At 38.2% G+C, this 15,524-nt stretch overlaps 1 long non-coding RNA gene across 1 annotated transcript in view; it reads left to right on the top strand.

The window, feature by feature from the left end:
* LOC134738050 (uncharacterized) overlaps window positions 1–2,428 on the top strand; it is a 104,502-nt gene extending 102,074 nt beyond the window's left edge. The window contains exon 4 of the long non-coding RNA XR_010123540.1: window positions 1,558–2,428. This is a non-coding gene — a long non-coding RNA (uncharacterized LOC134738050). The remainder of the gene's footprint in view (window positions 1–1,557) is intronic.
* The last annotated feature ends 13,096 nt before the right edge of the window (window positions 2,429–15,524 follow it).

Genomic DNA, 15,524 nt, shown 5'->3' with positions numbered 1-15,524 from the left:
ACTCGGTGAGAATAGTCTAGGCTTATGCTGCAGTAACAAACAACCTCAGAATTTCAGGGACTTAAGACACAGAGCTTACTTTTCACTCATGCAAAGTTTGCTGCAGACAGTCTCCAAGTTGCTTGTCCTCTATGGGGTGACTCAGTGATCCAGGCTGCTTTGTTCCTGTAGCTGGACTATGTCAATGTTCTACCCTCACAGCTTCCACTGTCTCTGAGAAAAGGGAGGTATGGCCCATAGACAACTCACACCTGTTCTCATGTCACCTCTGCTCACAGCTGCATTGGGCTGAACCAGTCATGGGGCCCTGCCTGCTGCAAGATGCGTGGAAACTGTGCTCTTCCTGTGAGCCTAGGAAGAGAACTGGAGATTGGTGATCATGAATAACGTTTATCACAATGATAACAAAAGGAGGAATGTGGTCAAATAAGTTTGAAAAACATTGGGTTGACCAAAGTTCTACAAGTCTCCTCATGTTATAAATTCTCAGTGGCTTTGCTGTGCTCACATTGTTATGAATGACCAAAATACAGATACTATAGGCCATCTGTCTTTCCTGTACTGTATTAATCTTTCTCATGCAGGAATTACAACTTTGCAGAGCACACTTGGGAGATGCTCTTCTCTCTCTCTCTATGAGGACCAGATGCTCCCTGCCTGGTATCAAGGATTTGGGTACCTTAGTGTGGGCAAAACAAACAGGAATTTCTTTCTAAAGAGGTTTCTGTCTGAGCGCACCTTAGGTTAAATAAATTCTGCATAATGCCCAAAACCAGGGTACTGCTTATGCACAGCTGGACAGAAAACAGGTGGGTCCTGCACTTCAAAATAAAGTACAAGAAAATTGTCTTAAAAACCCCTAGCTTATCTTTTTGTACCCTTCATGACCTCATGGTATCTCTTTCAGTTCAGCTGTCCCAAGCTGTGCTTTATTCTTTCCTTCTCTAGTAAAACCTGCAATAATTGGACATCAATTCATTCCCATTGATTTGTTATTTTGACCATGTGCAGCTTCCAAGCAAGGAGTTTCAGGTACACAGAAGGGTTTGTAGGAGTGGGGTGAGGAGGGATGTGGAGAGAAGTGATGGCAGAAAAGGAAAAGGACCATATATTTTCCTTGAAATGAAAGCCACCCAAAGGCTTGCCTTGGAGGTTGCTATGACTGAAGCATGTCTTTCAAACTTCAGACACTGAAGCCCTAGCCCTCGATGTAACTGTATTTGGAGATAGGGCTGTTAGGGGGTAATGAAAGTTAAATGATAGAGGCTTTATAGGAAGAGGAAGAGAGCGAGAAGTTGCTCTCTTTCTCTCTTTTTGCATGTCCTCAGAGGAGACCTATATGTGAACTGCAGCAAGAAGGTGGCTCTCTGCAAGCCAGGGAGAGATCCCTCATTGGAACTTAAACCCTGCAGGACCTTGATCTTGAACTTTCCAGCCTCCAGAACTGTGAGAAAGAAATTTCTGTTGTTTAAGCCACCCAGTCTGTGCAATTTGGTTATAGTAGCCTGAGCAGACTAATGCAGAGGTAAAAACCTGTTCTCCCCTTTCCAAAATCAGGGAATTTGGTTCTGTGGCATTGCTGGAGGTGACGTGCTTCAGTTGCGGAAGACTAAATTATTTGGGATCCATTGACCCCGGCCTTGAAATTCAGCTGCAGGATGGAGCTGACATCACCCAAGCTCAAGTCCACTCTGCTTCTGCTTCCTCAACACAATGAGCTGGCCACTGTTCCTACCACTTTGACAGCAGAGAAAGAGGCAGAGAGGATCTGGGGCTGGGGCTGGAGCTACAACTGGAGGGAATTCACAAGCAAGCTGCATTTTAAGGTTGTGGTGAAGAAAGAAGAAGCCAGAAGAAGAGAGTTCCTCAATATTGGAGAATACCATCCAAACCTTGTTATAAAGCACATGAGATTCTGGGGTGCCTGCATGATTGAGCTTACACTTTATCAGGAGAATTGTTGACACTGATTATAGATGTTGAAAAACTCAATATTTAGAGGAGAAAATTGATAAAAGTTTTATTTGGTTATATAAAAATAATACTGAGAACAGTCATTTATGTGGTTACTTAACAGTCACTTATGTGGTTATTTATGGCTTTTGCTGTGCAGTAAAATGAATACTATGTAGCATTTTAAATTGGTGTCGAATTAACTGTGTAAACTGCTTTTGATTAAACTTCTCAGCTAGTGACTCATGGTTCACAATTTAAAAAATTTCAGTGAACATTAATGTGTCTCACTCCAGTGTTGTCTTATAAACTTTTGCATGTGTACTGTTTATTTTGTCTTCTCAGATACACCAGAAACAAACTAAAGTTATGTTTTAATAATTTTCTTCTATACATATATCCAATAAATAAAATAGTATCCATAAAAAAAATTAACTTTATCATTTGCACTTTGTTTCTTTCATACATGAGATTTCTAAACCCATCTTTAAATGTCAAAATAGAACTTTTAAAAATAGAAATGCTTTTTGAATTAAAGCATCAAAAGGAACTTGAGATGTTATCCAATTCAGTCCCTCCATTATGGATTGAATTGGACTTTTAAGCCAATTGGTTAATTAAGCTAAAAAATAAACAATTTAGAGATATTATTTTCAGGTCTCCTAATTTTTTGCCAGAAAAACAGATGTGCAATTCTCAAAGAGATCATTTACCATGGGCTTTAAATATTACCACAGTAAATATCTTTTCTTAATGACTTAGTCTATTCTTCTGCAGTAAATCACTGTATTCTGACGCTTTCAGGAAACTTTGTTTATACACTGCTGTGGCTGTTACATCTTGCCTTTAATGGTCTTGGTTTTGTGATACAGTGAACAAAAATGTGAACTCCTTAAGGTCAAAGGTTGCTCTTGTGCCTTCATAAAATATCTGTTGACTTCTGGGAATTCTCTAGGCTTTTAAAATAGTAATTAATTTTTTAAATTGATGAAAGTTGTGTATATTTATGGTATATAACTTGATGTTTTGATTTATGTATACATTGTAGAATGGCTTAATCAAGCTAATTAACTTATCTTCACCTCACATACTTATTATTTTTTGGTAAGAACACTTACAATATACTCTCATAGCAATATTTAATTATGCAATATATTGTTGTTAACAATAGCCACCAGGATGCCTGATCGATCTCTTGGACTTATTCCTCCTGCCTAATGGAAATTCTGAATCCTTTGACCAATATCTCCCCTAGTCCCCGGGAATTTAGTCTTGTAGGCCATATTCTGGCATGAGCAAGGTCACCTCAGATATTAGGGCTTCCAATTTATTGACTGGTCTCTCTTTATGACATCTTTAAGCTAAAAAGGCTAAGGAAAGTGAACTATGGAACAATATTTATTTTATCTGAAAAATGTACACATATGATATTTTGGTAAAATGTATCTTCCTCTGATATACATATATGTTATTTTCATAAGTCTGTATTTTGTTCATATTTTAATTCCAAGTTTTAGTTCCATTTTAGATATTCTACTTTGTGTAGCCTCCATCATAGCCCCTGCCCCCATATCTGTTGGCTTTGATCATTGACATCCAAGTTCAGTGATCATCTCCTCAGCAACACCAGTTCTAAAAAAATAAAAATAATAATAATTTTAAAAAAACCTCATCCATATTCCAGTCAATCTGTGGCATAATTGTGTATTTTCTTTGTTGAAGAAAAAAATAAGAAATTACCTTATAACACTAACCCAAACTCACTATTACACAGTATATCCATGTAATAAACCTGCACATGTATCCTCTGAATCTGAAATGAAAATAAAAATAAATAAAAATTAAAGAATAATCTGAGCTCTTAAAAAATTACCTTATGAATATCTTTTTTCTTTGTTCATTTTCTACATCCCTTTCCCACTCCTCCACCACCCGTCCCCAACAAGCCCACATGCTAACCTGTGAAACTCCGTGGGAGACAGGTCCTTGTCTTTCTGGTTTCAGAGCTGAAGCTCAGAATCTGGAATAGTGCCTGTCACATTGTAAGCCATCAAAAAGTGTATGTTAAGTGAAGGGAGGATAAAATCACACTCCCCAAATGTCAATGAATCTGAAGGGATGTGTTTGAGTTTATGGTGCAGGATGGGTTATCATAAATGATAAAACAACCCAAGACTAAGGCAAGCCTCCACTAAAATCCTATTAAAATAAATGAAGGCCTGAGGGCTTCTGTGGAATGGCAGCTGCTCTCATTTCAGAATGGGCCTAGTTTCTCATTCAGCCAAAAGTCCTGTACACAATCTCTCCCCCATAGCTCATTTTTTTCCGTAATCCTTTTTGATGGAGTTCCTTGCTTCGGCCCAGTACAGTGACATTTCTTTCATGTTTGGGCTGACTGCCAAGGGCCCAGATAAAGCAGAAACTTGAGTGGAATATTCTGTTCTGGAATAGCTATTACCTTCCAGCTGCTTGGGGTTGTGTTACCTTCCAGGAGAATGACAGTCTGTTCCTGTCTTGGAAGTGGAGAGGCTTTTCCACATTCCAACACCATGTCTACAGTGGAGCAGGGAACAGATCCTTAAGCATCTTGGGAAGGAACAGGTCTTCCTGGAATCCTGGATACTTTAAAGTTTCCCAGACCGTGCCATTCATCCTTCAGCTACTCAGTGACAAAGTTATCTTACTCGTGCTTGAATTTCTTTTCCTGGCCAGGAAGTGACTTCCAGGATTCTCTGAGAAATAATAATAGAAAGGGAATTTCCTTCCACCTTTCACTTAGGCATCTCAGTAAAGCCATGGTCAGGGGCAACTAATTCCTGACTTCAGCAAAGCTGAAATAAAGGGTATTTGAAGTCACTCTGTTGGCAAATAACATTAGGGCTCTAGGGAGAGTACATGAGAATTATGAATAGTGCAACCCTCTGACTGGCAGTTTTTCCAGTGGCCAGGTCAATTTAAGGTAGGTTCTCTCTGGGGCCCATCTTCCAGGCACCCCGGCATGGGGGCAAGAAGAGGCCAGAGAGTGGAGGTGGCATGGGGAAGAGGAGAAGAGGAGAGGACCATATGCGGCATACGGACATGGTTTCTGTTGCCTGAAGTGTATCTTCAATGTTGTGTCCTTTAATTTGATAATTCAGCCTCTTTTCATCTTTATATTTGGGAACCAAATATTTGAAAGGAAATACGCTACGAGCATTAAAGTTTCTATTTTGTAGAAACAAAACCAACCACCTCTTTCTCAACCTGTTTTTTTGTTTTTTCTTTTTAGGAGTGGTCATTTTATGATTTCAGATTTTCTTATGTTCTGTTTAATACATTTACATTTTGGTCAAGCTTTCTGACATTCTCAAACTACTATTCTGAAGGGGATAAAAAGCTAATTTGAGTTTTCTGCTATTCAAGGCATTTTTTTCCTCTCACAAAACTACCTTGTGTCTGCTCTTCTCACAAAATGCTAGCAATTCAGATATTGTTCAGAATATTTTAGAGAATTGACCTTTCTAGATTGTTAAACTCTTTCAGTTCCTGGAAAAAATAGATTACTTTAGAGGAGCGCTAAAGGGCTGGTGGAAGTCTTACACCTACTACAATTCCCACTGCTAATGATTTTTATAGATGCCTCTCTCTGGCTTCATTGTTGGAATGAATAACAAAGGGGGAGAAGAATAGACTCACTTGGTTATTTGTCCTCATGCATATTGATTCATAAAACTAAAGACCTCAAGGGAACATTGTGAGCTAAAACCCTTCATCCCTCTGTCTCCAGGGAAGAATTTATTTGGATAGCTCAAGACAGAAAGTCAACTGCACTTAACAGCCACTATAAGAAACTCTGTCACTTTCTTTAGTAATGTGCCTCAGTGTCTTATCAATTCTTGCAGACAAGTGATTATTCATAAACTCAAACTTAAATAATTCCAAAACTCCGAAAAATTGTGTTTGTTTGTTTTATTTACTCATGTATCCTCAATTCCTTGAGAGAATGATTGGCATCTAGTAGGCACTAACTAAGTGCCTTTTTGAATAAATGAATAAATAACTGAATGAATAAATAGAAATTAAGTTATACAACAGAGAAGGTGGCATAGTCATTCAAGTTACCAAGCATTATTGAGAATCATTTGACGCGTACTGCTGTTTCAGTACTGTATGGAATTCGCAGATGTAAAAGGGAAAAGTTTGTTAACCCTGGATTTTGATTGTTTCTCACAATCTATACACAAGTAACCACAATCCAAAGTAGATTATAAAAAGTATAATCTAAACTATAATGAGAGAGCATGAAATGAATACATGTATTTGTGTTAGGATGAATACAGATGGCATAGAGATAAGATAATGACAGGTTTTAAATTACTGTGGGACTTGGAGGTTGAAGACCTTTCCAGGTAGAGGTGACACTCACAGTAAAGAAGGGGCAGGAAAATGCAGGTTTGGATCCACAGCGATGTAATCCGGTGTGGCCTGAGGGCCGTGCATGACTGTGTATGTATGTGATGGTGTTGGTGATGTGATGTATGTGATGGAGCAGGTGGAAAAAAGCAGGAAAAGTTTGCTGGGTCCTCTAAAGACAGCCACTAGTGAGTTCAGAGTAACGAAAAAATTATTCATGTCATGCAATACCATATTGTAGGTACCATTAAGTCTAGATATTTTGTCTATTTTGTTTACAATTATATCTGTGGCTGGAACGATGCCTGAAACATAGTTAATACTGGATAAATATTTGAATGAATATGAAATACTAGTACTCTGAGGATGGCAAACACAGGTCATGCCTTGTGAAACTGTTCAACTCCTATTTTGTTTACATTTTCCCTGCCAAAGAATCCACATTCAAACTAGAAAAAAATTGAACAGTTATCAATAAAGAGTATCTGGCTGGGTGCAGTGGCTCATGCCTGTAATCCTAGCACTTTGGGAGGCCAAGGCCAGCCTGTGCAACATGGCAAGACCCCTTCTCTACAAAAAATACAAAATTTAGCCAAGCATGGTGGTATACACCTGGAGTCCCAGCTACTCTGAAGGCTGAGCTGTGATTGCGCCACTGCCCTCCAGCCTGAGAGATACAGTGAGACCCCATCCTAAAAATAAGTAAATAAATAAAGGATATTCAAGTCTAAGGCAGTAAAATAACATCTATATTCTTGGAATAATTTCAATATTTTGGGCTACTGAGATATAATATATTTGGATACTGAAATAATTTCAGATATAATTTTACAGCTACTATGAATATTTTTTTGAGAACTCATGGGAAATAGCAAAGGTGACAGGAGAATGTATTGGATAACATTGGTCCAACTCTTGAAAAGCAAATTCTACCAAGCAATATACCAGATGTTGGTTGCTGGCTAGATCCTCTATAATTCTAGATTCTTAGTAATTGGGTTATTTATAAACACTTGTTGGGGGTGTTAGTTTTAGTTAGGTTGTACCACTCCTAGCTGGAAGGTGGCTGGGGAAAGTCGCCATGGATAAGAGATGGGTCATAGATGTAAGTGTGTTCCAGCTATGCATTTTAAGAACAACATAGCAGCAGTAAAATCAGCATGATGTGTAGTCTTGGAATGAGGTGAGCCTTCTTGACCAATAGTAATAATAGATCAATCACTAAGACGGTGGTCAGTTTGTAAATGAGCTAAGTTCTGCAAACATAGACGATGACTATAAAAATAAAGGATAATGTGTAGTTGAATATTACCTTGGAATTGTAGACTGGCAGATGGATATATACATAGTAGCAAGTAACAGAAGCTCTAGTCAGATCAATTTAAATGAGTTCCTAATATAGCTTCTAATATGTAACCCAGGCTACAAAAGTCTCCATTGTAGAGAGTTATTGTGAATTTCACACTAGTTAATGCTTGGAAAGCTCTGAGAGCAATATCTGATACAAAGTAAAGATTTAATTTTTTCCATTATTATTAGTACAATAAAATTAAACATCTTCAAATAAAATCTTTATAAAAATTCAGTTGTAATTAGAAAACAACAATCATCTTGCATTTTATGAATTAAAAAGTGAGAATGAGCAACAGTGCAAATATTTGTTGATTTCTATAATTCATTCATACATTCAGGCAACAAACATTTAGTGAATACTTTCTATCTGCTAGGACTACCCTAGATACTAGAGATGGAAAGATAATTATGGCACTGTATTCTTAAAGAGCTCTTTATTCTTAAAGAGCTTAATCTAGGGTAGGATCTGATAATTATAGCATCTATAACACCTTAAAATGTATTACATATGTCTGATTCATAAGTATCTCTGTTAGATCATAAGTTTCTTGAGGGACAAACTGCTTCATTTCCATTTTTACATCTGTAATACCTAGAACACAGTGTGTTTCCTAATATATGCTCCATATATGAATGCTGACATTTGATCCCCTCAAAATGGACTCCTTGAAATGCACAATGTGACACAGCAAACTTGTTTTTTTAATGCATAGCTGAGCTTGCAAGAGAGAAAGAAATGCTCTAGTTGCCAAGATCAAAGATGGACTGAAAATCATAGCTGTGAACTCATGAGGTGATGCTGCAGCTACTCTGGCTGATGATTCTGGTCCCAACAACAAAGGACTTGAGCTTTAATGCCATGAGACCCAGGAGTGAACTACTAAAGGATGAACTTTGTAAAAAAGAAAAATGAATCCAAGGAAATGATTCCTGGAGAAGAAACAATTGTGAGCTAAGAAATTGACAAAGATAGGTCTATGGTACAAAAAAGCAAAGTGAATTAAAATATGGACACAAATAATGTGTAAGATGGTAGGAAAAAATGTGTTCTGGAGAGAGGGGGAGATAATCATCAAATTAAGACTTTGTTAGGTCAAGTATGCAAAGTAAAAGTTTAAAGGTAACCTTTAATAGATAGATTATATGATTTCCAAGCCAGTAAAGGGCAAAAAAATAATTAAGGAAAACCCAATAATTAATAGAAGGCAGAAAAAAAGGAAAAAAGAAAAAATATATGGTAAATTGCAAACACTAAATAAGATGATAGAAATAAATCTCAATCACAATTTTTAAATAAAATGAGTACAGATGGCTTACATTTGCAATTAAAAACAGAGATTTTCAGATTGGATTTCAAAAATCTAGGGTAGGTTTATTTAGAGACACATACTTATAAAAAAACAGCTCAGAGAAGTTGAAAACAATTGGGAAAAGATTACTAAATTAAAAGGAAGTTGATAAATCTAAATATCAGAAAATTCTATGTATTGACATTTATATAATTAGGTTGGTGCAAAAGTAATTGTGATTTAATGTCATTACCTTCAGTGGCAAAAACAGCAATGACTTTTGCACTAACCTAATATATTTATATAATAAACACATATAAAACATTGTAAGGTAAATTTTATTGCAAGCCTATGCAAGTTACACCTGGAATATAAATAAATATTCACTATAGAGGAATTACCATTTTTCAGAGAGAATATCATGAACTTTATTGGATTTAGAGTCCGAGTATGAATTTTAGTTGATTATACTAATACTTACAACAATAGCAAACAGACAATAATAATAATTTATATCGTCTTCCAGCTACTCTATAAGTACATTTTGTAATTTAAACTTTATCTTCTGAGTCACTCTTACTACTCCTATTTGAAAGATGAAGAAATTGAAGCTGATGGAAATTAAGAGATTTGCTCAATGACATGAGCCAACGTGGGACTCAGATCTATGCCTGTCTGACTTCCCAGTAGTGCTTTTAATTGTGATGCTCCTGTGGCCTTGGTTTGTGTAGAAACTTCTTGATAGATGTGGGAAGAACTTTGGGGACAGGTGAGAGCAACTCAGAGTGGAAGTGAAAATCTCAAGCTCCACGCAGTTTGGCTAAGTGTCCACCGACAATCCATCCAAGCGGTGTGGAAGGACCTGGGGAAGAAGGACCTGTCCATTTTAGAGTTCTTTATTATGGTTGGGAACTCAGAAAGCTGTAGCTTTGGAGGCAGTGGGCACCTCCATGAGTTATGGAAATAGCCAGTGTCGGCAGTAATTTCAATTTGTTCTGAAACATCCCTGCTATTCCTAGGGCCACACCCATAATTGCCCTCTGTGTAAAGGTGAGTGGACAAGGGACAAAGCGAGTACCTGAACACAGTACTCCATGTTCCCAGGAGGAATAGATGCATTTTTCTGATTTTCCACAGAGGCTGAATGGGCTAGTGGCATTTCTGGCTGTTCCTTTTTCCCTAGAGCCCAAGCTCTAGAGAGCAACCTGAATCCTAGTCCTTCCACACGTTGACTTTTTAGAGTTCTATAAAGGCCTTTTGGAAGATTTTTTTCTCAGCAGGATGCCTAGAGAAGTCTCCTTTGGTTGCAATATATTAAAAATGGATGTCTCCTGATTGGCATAAATTCATTCAGGCCCTTCTGGAATTTCCATTGCAAATGTCTAACATGCTTGAAATTATGGCTGCCTCAGACAGTAGTGAGTGCTGCTGCAAGCATCTTGACCATCAGTCACTGGACAGGGGGAGGGAGTTTTAAAGGCCTTGTGCATCTGGCTTCCTCTCCTGACCCTGTTTTTCAGGCATGAATCTAATAAGAACCACACCACTGACACATGGGAGGTCTTTTGGCATTTCAATTACTAACATTGAACTTGCCTAGTTTCACACTGAGCCCACACCCAACACCTCTCTGTCATTCCACTTCATTTGGTATAATGCTTGTTTTACTTAAAAGCAGTTGGCTTCATAATTTACTTGACTTGGTAGGTGATATGGTTTGGCTGTGTCCCCACCCAAATCTCATCTTGAATGGTAGCTCCCATAATTCCCATGTGTTGTGGGAGGGACCTAGTGGGAGATAATTGAATCATGGGGGCGGTTTCCCCCATCCTGTTCTCATGGTAGTGAATATGTCCTACGAGAGCTGATGGTTCTATAAGGGGAAACCCCTTTCACTTGGCTCTCATTCTTTTCCCTTGTCTCCCACCATGTGAGACGTGCCTTCAGCCTTCTGCCATGACTGTGAGGCCTCCCCAGCCACATGGAACTGAGTCCATTAAACCTTTCTTTTGTAAATTGCCCAGTATATCATTATCAGCAGCGTGAAAACAGACTAACACAGTTGGGGCAGGGAGGATAACTGCATTTATGAATTTAGCAAATATTTATTGGGCACTTTTTTATGCCTGGCACTCCTCAGGGTCCTGGGGATACAATGGCAAGCCCAGCAGTCAAGTTCTCACTGAGCTTACCTTCCAGTGGATAGCTACAGACAGCAAATATGTGCTGTATGAGCTGGTGATAAATGCTATGTAGGAAAAAAGGTAGAGTAAAGCAGACAGGGAGCTGCTGGGATGAAGGATGCTATTTCATATTGGGCATTCAGGGATGCTTTTCCTGGCATTTGGTGGAGAGGGATAGATGTAGGAGATCAAGCCATGAGGAATCTGGGGAAATAGCATTTCAAGCAGAGACAAAAGAAAGACCAAGGTGCTAAGACAAGAGCCTGCCTGACATTTCCGAGGAAAGACAGGAAGGCTGGCGTGGCTGAAAGATGAAGGCTGGAATAGCAGAGACTGAGGTTTAAGAGGGAGTCAAGACATGCAAGTCCTGTAAGACCATGGGAGGAGACCTGGTGTAACAGAGCCATTTCAGCATGTTGGTTTCCGACTTTGACCTTGTTTTCAAGGTCAATTTCTATAAACCTTAGTTTCTTCATCTTTGATTTTCATCCTTTAATGAAATTCAAAGCCACTGGAGTATTTGAGAAGTGGAGTAACAAGACCTGACTCCGTTCTGGAAGATTCCTCTGGCAATGGTTCAGCAATGTTTCTATCCACCACTGGATGAAACAGACTGTTTTTCATAGAGGACATTGATTAAATAAACGCATTAAATTAAATGGGAAGACTAATTTTCTAGGATCATTTTCATGTACCTTTATTCTGGATTTAGCAGCAACATGTGCACTGATATTTAAAATGGCTCCAAATACTTACTATTGACATAAAACAAGTATTAAATACCTAAACCAAAATAATGCAGTCTGATCCTTTCAATTTTTAGGCCTTCGTTCTTTATTTATAATGCAAACTGTCCTGGAAGAGGGTACTATATGTTTCAGCTGAATAAAAATGCATGACATCAAATTATGAGGGTTTATGCTGCTCAGTTACTTTTAGAAGAAGAGACTGTTAAAATCTGGGGTGAATCACAATTGAATTAAAGACCGAAAGATGAAACTTCAACATATCCCTGAAAACAAATAAAATCTTAGCTATCAGTGACCATCAGTTTTAGCAACAGTGATTGTTCGTAGTCATATCCAATTTGAAACCTAAATGGAAAATGATTTCTTTTCCTATTTGCTTGAATCAGGATGAAATATCAGAATACCAAAACATGTCCTGTCCTTTTTTTTTTTTTTTACTTTTTGATAATTTTTTATTTCTGTACACTTAGAAGTTTATTGGAATGAAAAGTGAAATATATGTGCCCCCAAAAATTTGTTAGTAAGATTATGATGATGCTTTCATTGACCTGAAGTTGAAGGGTATTATCTTTTAGTGGCAGGAAATTTTCTTCCGCATGTTCCTATTTTCTGAAAATATTTTCTTTCAATTAATTTAGTTCCACAAATTTCGGTTGGCACATTTGAATATTTAACTATATTATGGTATAGATGCAGGTAGAAGATTAATAAAAAGGGCAATTGTAGAGATCCAGCTATCTAGTGTTCCTCTGAGAAGTAAATTTTAAAAGAAGAAACATTCAATTAGATTTCAAGATGGTCAAAAAAAAACCATGCTGCCAATAAACTGTGGAAGTGCAAATAACAGACTGTTGGAGCCTAGAGTAAAGAGACAAGGTTGCAAAATTGCTGACTGTACTAAAAAGAGCCAAAGAGATTAAGGCAAAAGAACATTTTTTCAAATATATTGAAAAAAGAGTTACACCAGAAAGTAGGACTGAAAATAAATAGGGAGGGAGAAATCCATGTTACCGAAAGTGGCTCAAGACTGAACTGCTTTTAAAAATCTGTGTCTGACAAAGCAAACATACTTTGAGCAATTGGGACATAATGAAGACCTGGTTTATTAGAAAATGATTTTGGCATCTGATGGTGTTTCTGCATACTAATGGGCAGGACTTAGAATTTTCAAATATGCCTGCTGCTACCTGTACTAAAATGTTTAAAGTAATCTACCATCTAAGCTATTACCTTTACCCAGGAGTGAAGCCTGATTTTGCCTTCATTGCCTTCAGCTCCCGACGACTCCCATGAAATTGAAAAATCAGGTAGAATGTGTGAAGTCTCAAAGGACTGATAAGAAAACTGGACAACCAAGGCTGTGAGTTTTAACCCTATTCTTGCCGTTGGCTTCCTCAGTGTCACCTTAGACTTTGCACCCTTCTATTTCTAATGCATGATGATTACACTCCCCTAGCAACAATATGTGGCTCAAGAGAGTTTAGCATGTGTCATAAACATAAAGTGTTTGTGAAATATACAATTAGGAAGATAATGGGGTCAAGTCAGTAAGAATTAAGTTATTGAGTTCAATCAACCCACAAAGGCAATGTAGCTAAGTAACTAGGTACAGTCTATGTAGACAAACTACCTTGATTTGAACCCATCTTATTGTTTTCTAGCTGTGTTACCCAGGGCAAATGACTTAACTGCTCTGATTCTTCATTCATAAAATTAGACTTATCTATTTTAAGGGATATGTAAGACAAGACAAGTAGTGCTCCATAATGCCAGTTACAATTATGAGAGAAAAATCTTCTTAGACTCCAAGAGAAAATGAGAAATCCTAAGACTACATTTGCGCATGTGAGAAGAAAGTGAGCTTACAAAAGTTGGGCTGTAAAACATATTTTAAGAATATAGTAACTGTAAATGGAAGTTGAATCAATGTCATCTAAATAATGAGTGTTGCGCAGCCTGCCATATGTCTACAGCCCTCAAGGTAAAGATTAATTACTGAACTCTGCCTTATCATTCAGAAGGATAACTGGGAAGAGTAATGAGACTGAAAAGTTGAAATCATGTTTGGTGACTATAAGATGGACTGTGAACTCATAAACTTCACAGAGATCTTGAGAAGCCATCTAGTTGAGTCTTAATGTAAGCCATATGGAAGACATTAAAGGCTGTGTATCTGTCTTCCCCACACTCCACACTCATGAAGACAGTACTTCCACAATGATCAATTTACTTGCTCAAGGCACTCATAGTTAGGGATGGAGGGGAGGCACTGGACCCAGGTCCCCAGCTCTCCATTGGTCATGCCTTATATACTCTGTGGTTGGGGAATCCCTTAAGAGATGCAAAAAATAGGAGTCCTTGCCACTGAGAACAGAAGCCTTTGGTAGCCCAAGAACTCAAGTGGCTAGCCTGAGAGCTCTAGGGACCAGCAAAACTTAGACAAAATGCAGTAGACTAACAAAATCAGACCAAACAATTACTGAGCTTTTAACCAAATGCCAGATAGTGAGAGAGGGCCTGGAGATATGATGGGGAGTAAGAAAGTTTCTGTCCCAGGGGAATCTCGAGATCTGAAATGATAGTGTGCCAGAATTGAGACCAGGAGCACTTATTCATTCACTCAATATGTATTTACTAAAGTTCTACATACCAGGCAGTGCTCTAGGCACCCAGAAGCGGAATAAAACAAAATATGGGTCCCTGCCCTTATGAAGTTTGCTTTCCATTGATAGTGGATGGATGGGAAGACATCAGGGGATAAACAATAATGTGATTACCTCAATTGTACCAGTAGGATTTTATGGTATTTTAACATATAGAGGTGACTGAGTGATGACGTAGAGAGGCTAAAGCCATTAAATAAGAATTTATGGCCAAGTATGATGGCTGACACCTATAATCTCAGCACTTTTGGACACCAAGATGGGTGGATGGCTTGAGCCCAGGAGTTTGAGAGCAGCCTGGACAAGATCCCCAACTCTACAAAAAAAATTTAAAAACAAAACAAAAAATTAGTTCGGCCAAATGATGGATGCCTATAGCTCCAGCCATATAGGAGGCTGAGGCAGGACAATCGCTTGAGACCAAGAGGTTGAGGTTATAGTGAGCCATAATCACACCACTCCACAGTAGCCTGGCTGACAGAGTGTGACTCTGTCTCCAAAAATTAAAAAAAAATTACTTACATTTTCCAAGAGGAGGGTGCATGTCACACCATGAAGGGCCACATTGGGAAGCACTAGTGTTGAGCAGGAGGCAGAAAGGAGTGGCGAAGTTACTGTTTTTATTGTGTTTTTTGGTGAGAAAGGCAAAATATTCTGGAATGTAGTATTGCTTTAGGATTGGTTAGTTCGAATAATTCTGGTGGGTTATAGGGCAAAGGGTCTTTTCCTTATTGTCTGGTACCTGGCTACAAGTTGATATAGAGCAAGGAGAATTTTGGATTGATGTGTGAGTTTGATGAAGGAGATTGTGAGGAATTTGGAATGGCTGGTTTACATCTGAAGGCAGGCTCTGGAGAGCCCTTTGCTATTTCTAAAAATCAATTAGCCCTGGTAGGCACAGTCTTTCCCCAGTTAGCAAGGCTGCAAATGCCACAGCATCAA

Source organism: Pongo pygmaeus, chromosome 14 (assembly GCF_028885625.2).
Source record: "Pongo pygmaeus isolate AG05252 chromosome 14, NHGRI_mPonPyg2-v2.0_pri, whole genome shotgun sequence".
In the NCBI taxonomy this organism is placed as follows: domain Eukaryota; kingdom Metazoa; phylum Chordata; class Mammalia; order Primates; family Hominidae; genus Pongo; species Pongo pygmaeus.
This window is presented reverse-complemented; position numbering and strand designations above follow the sequence as displayed.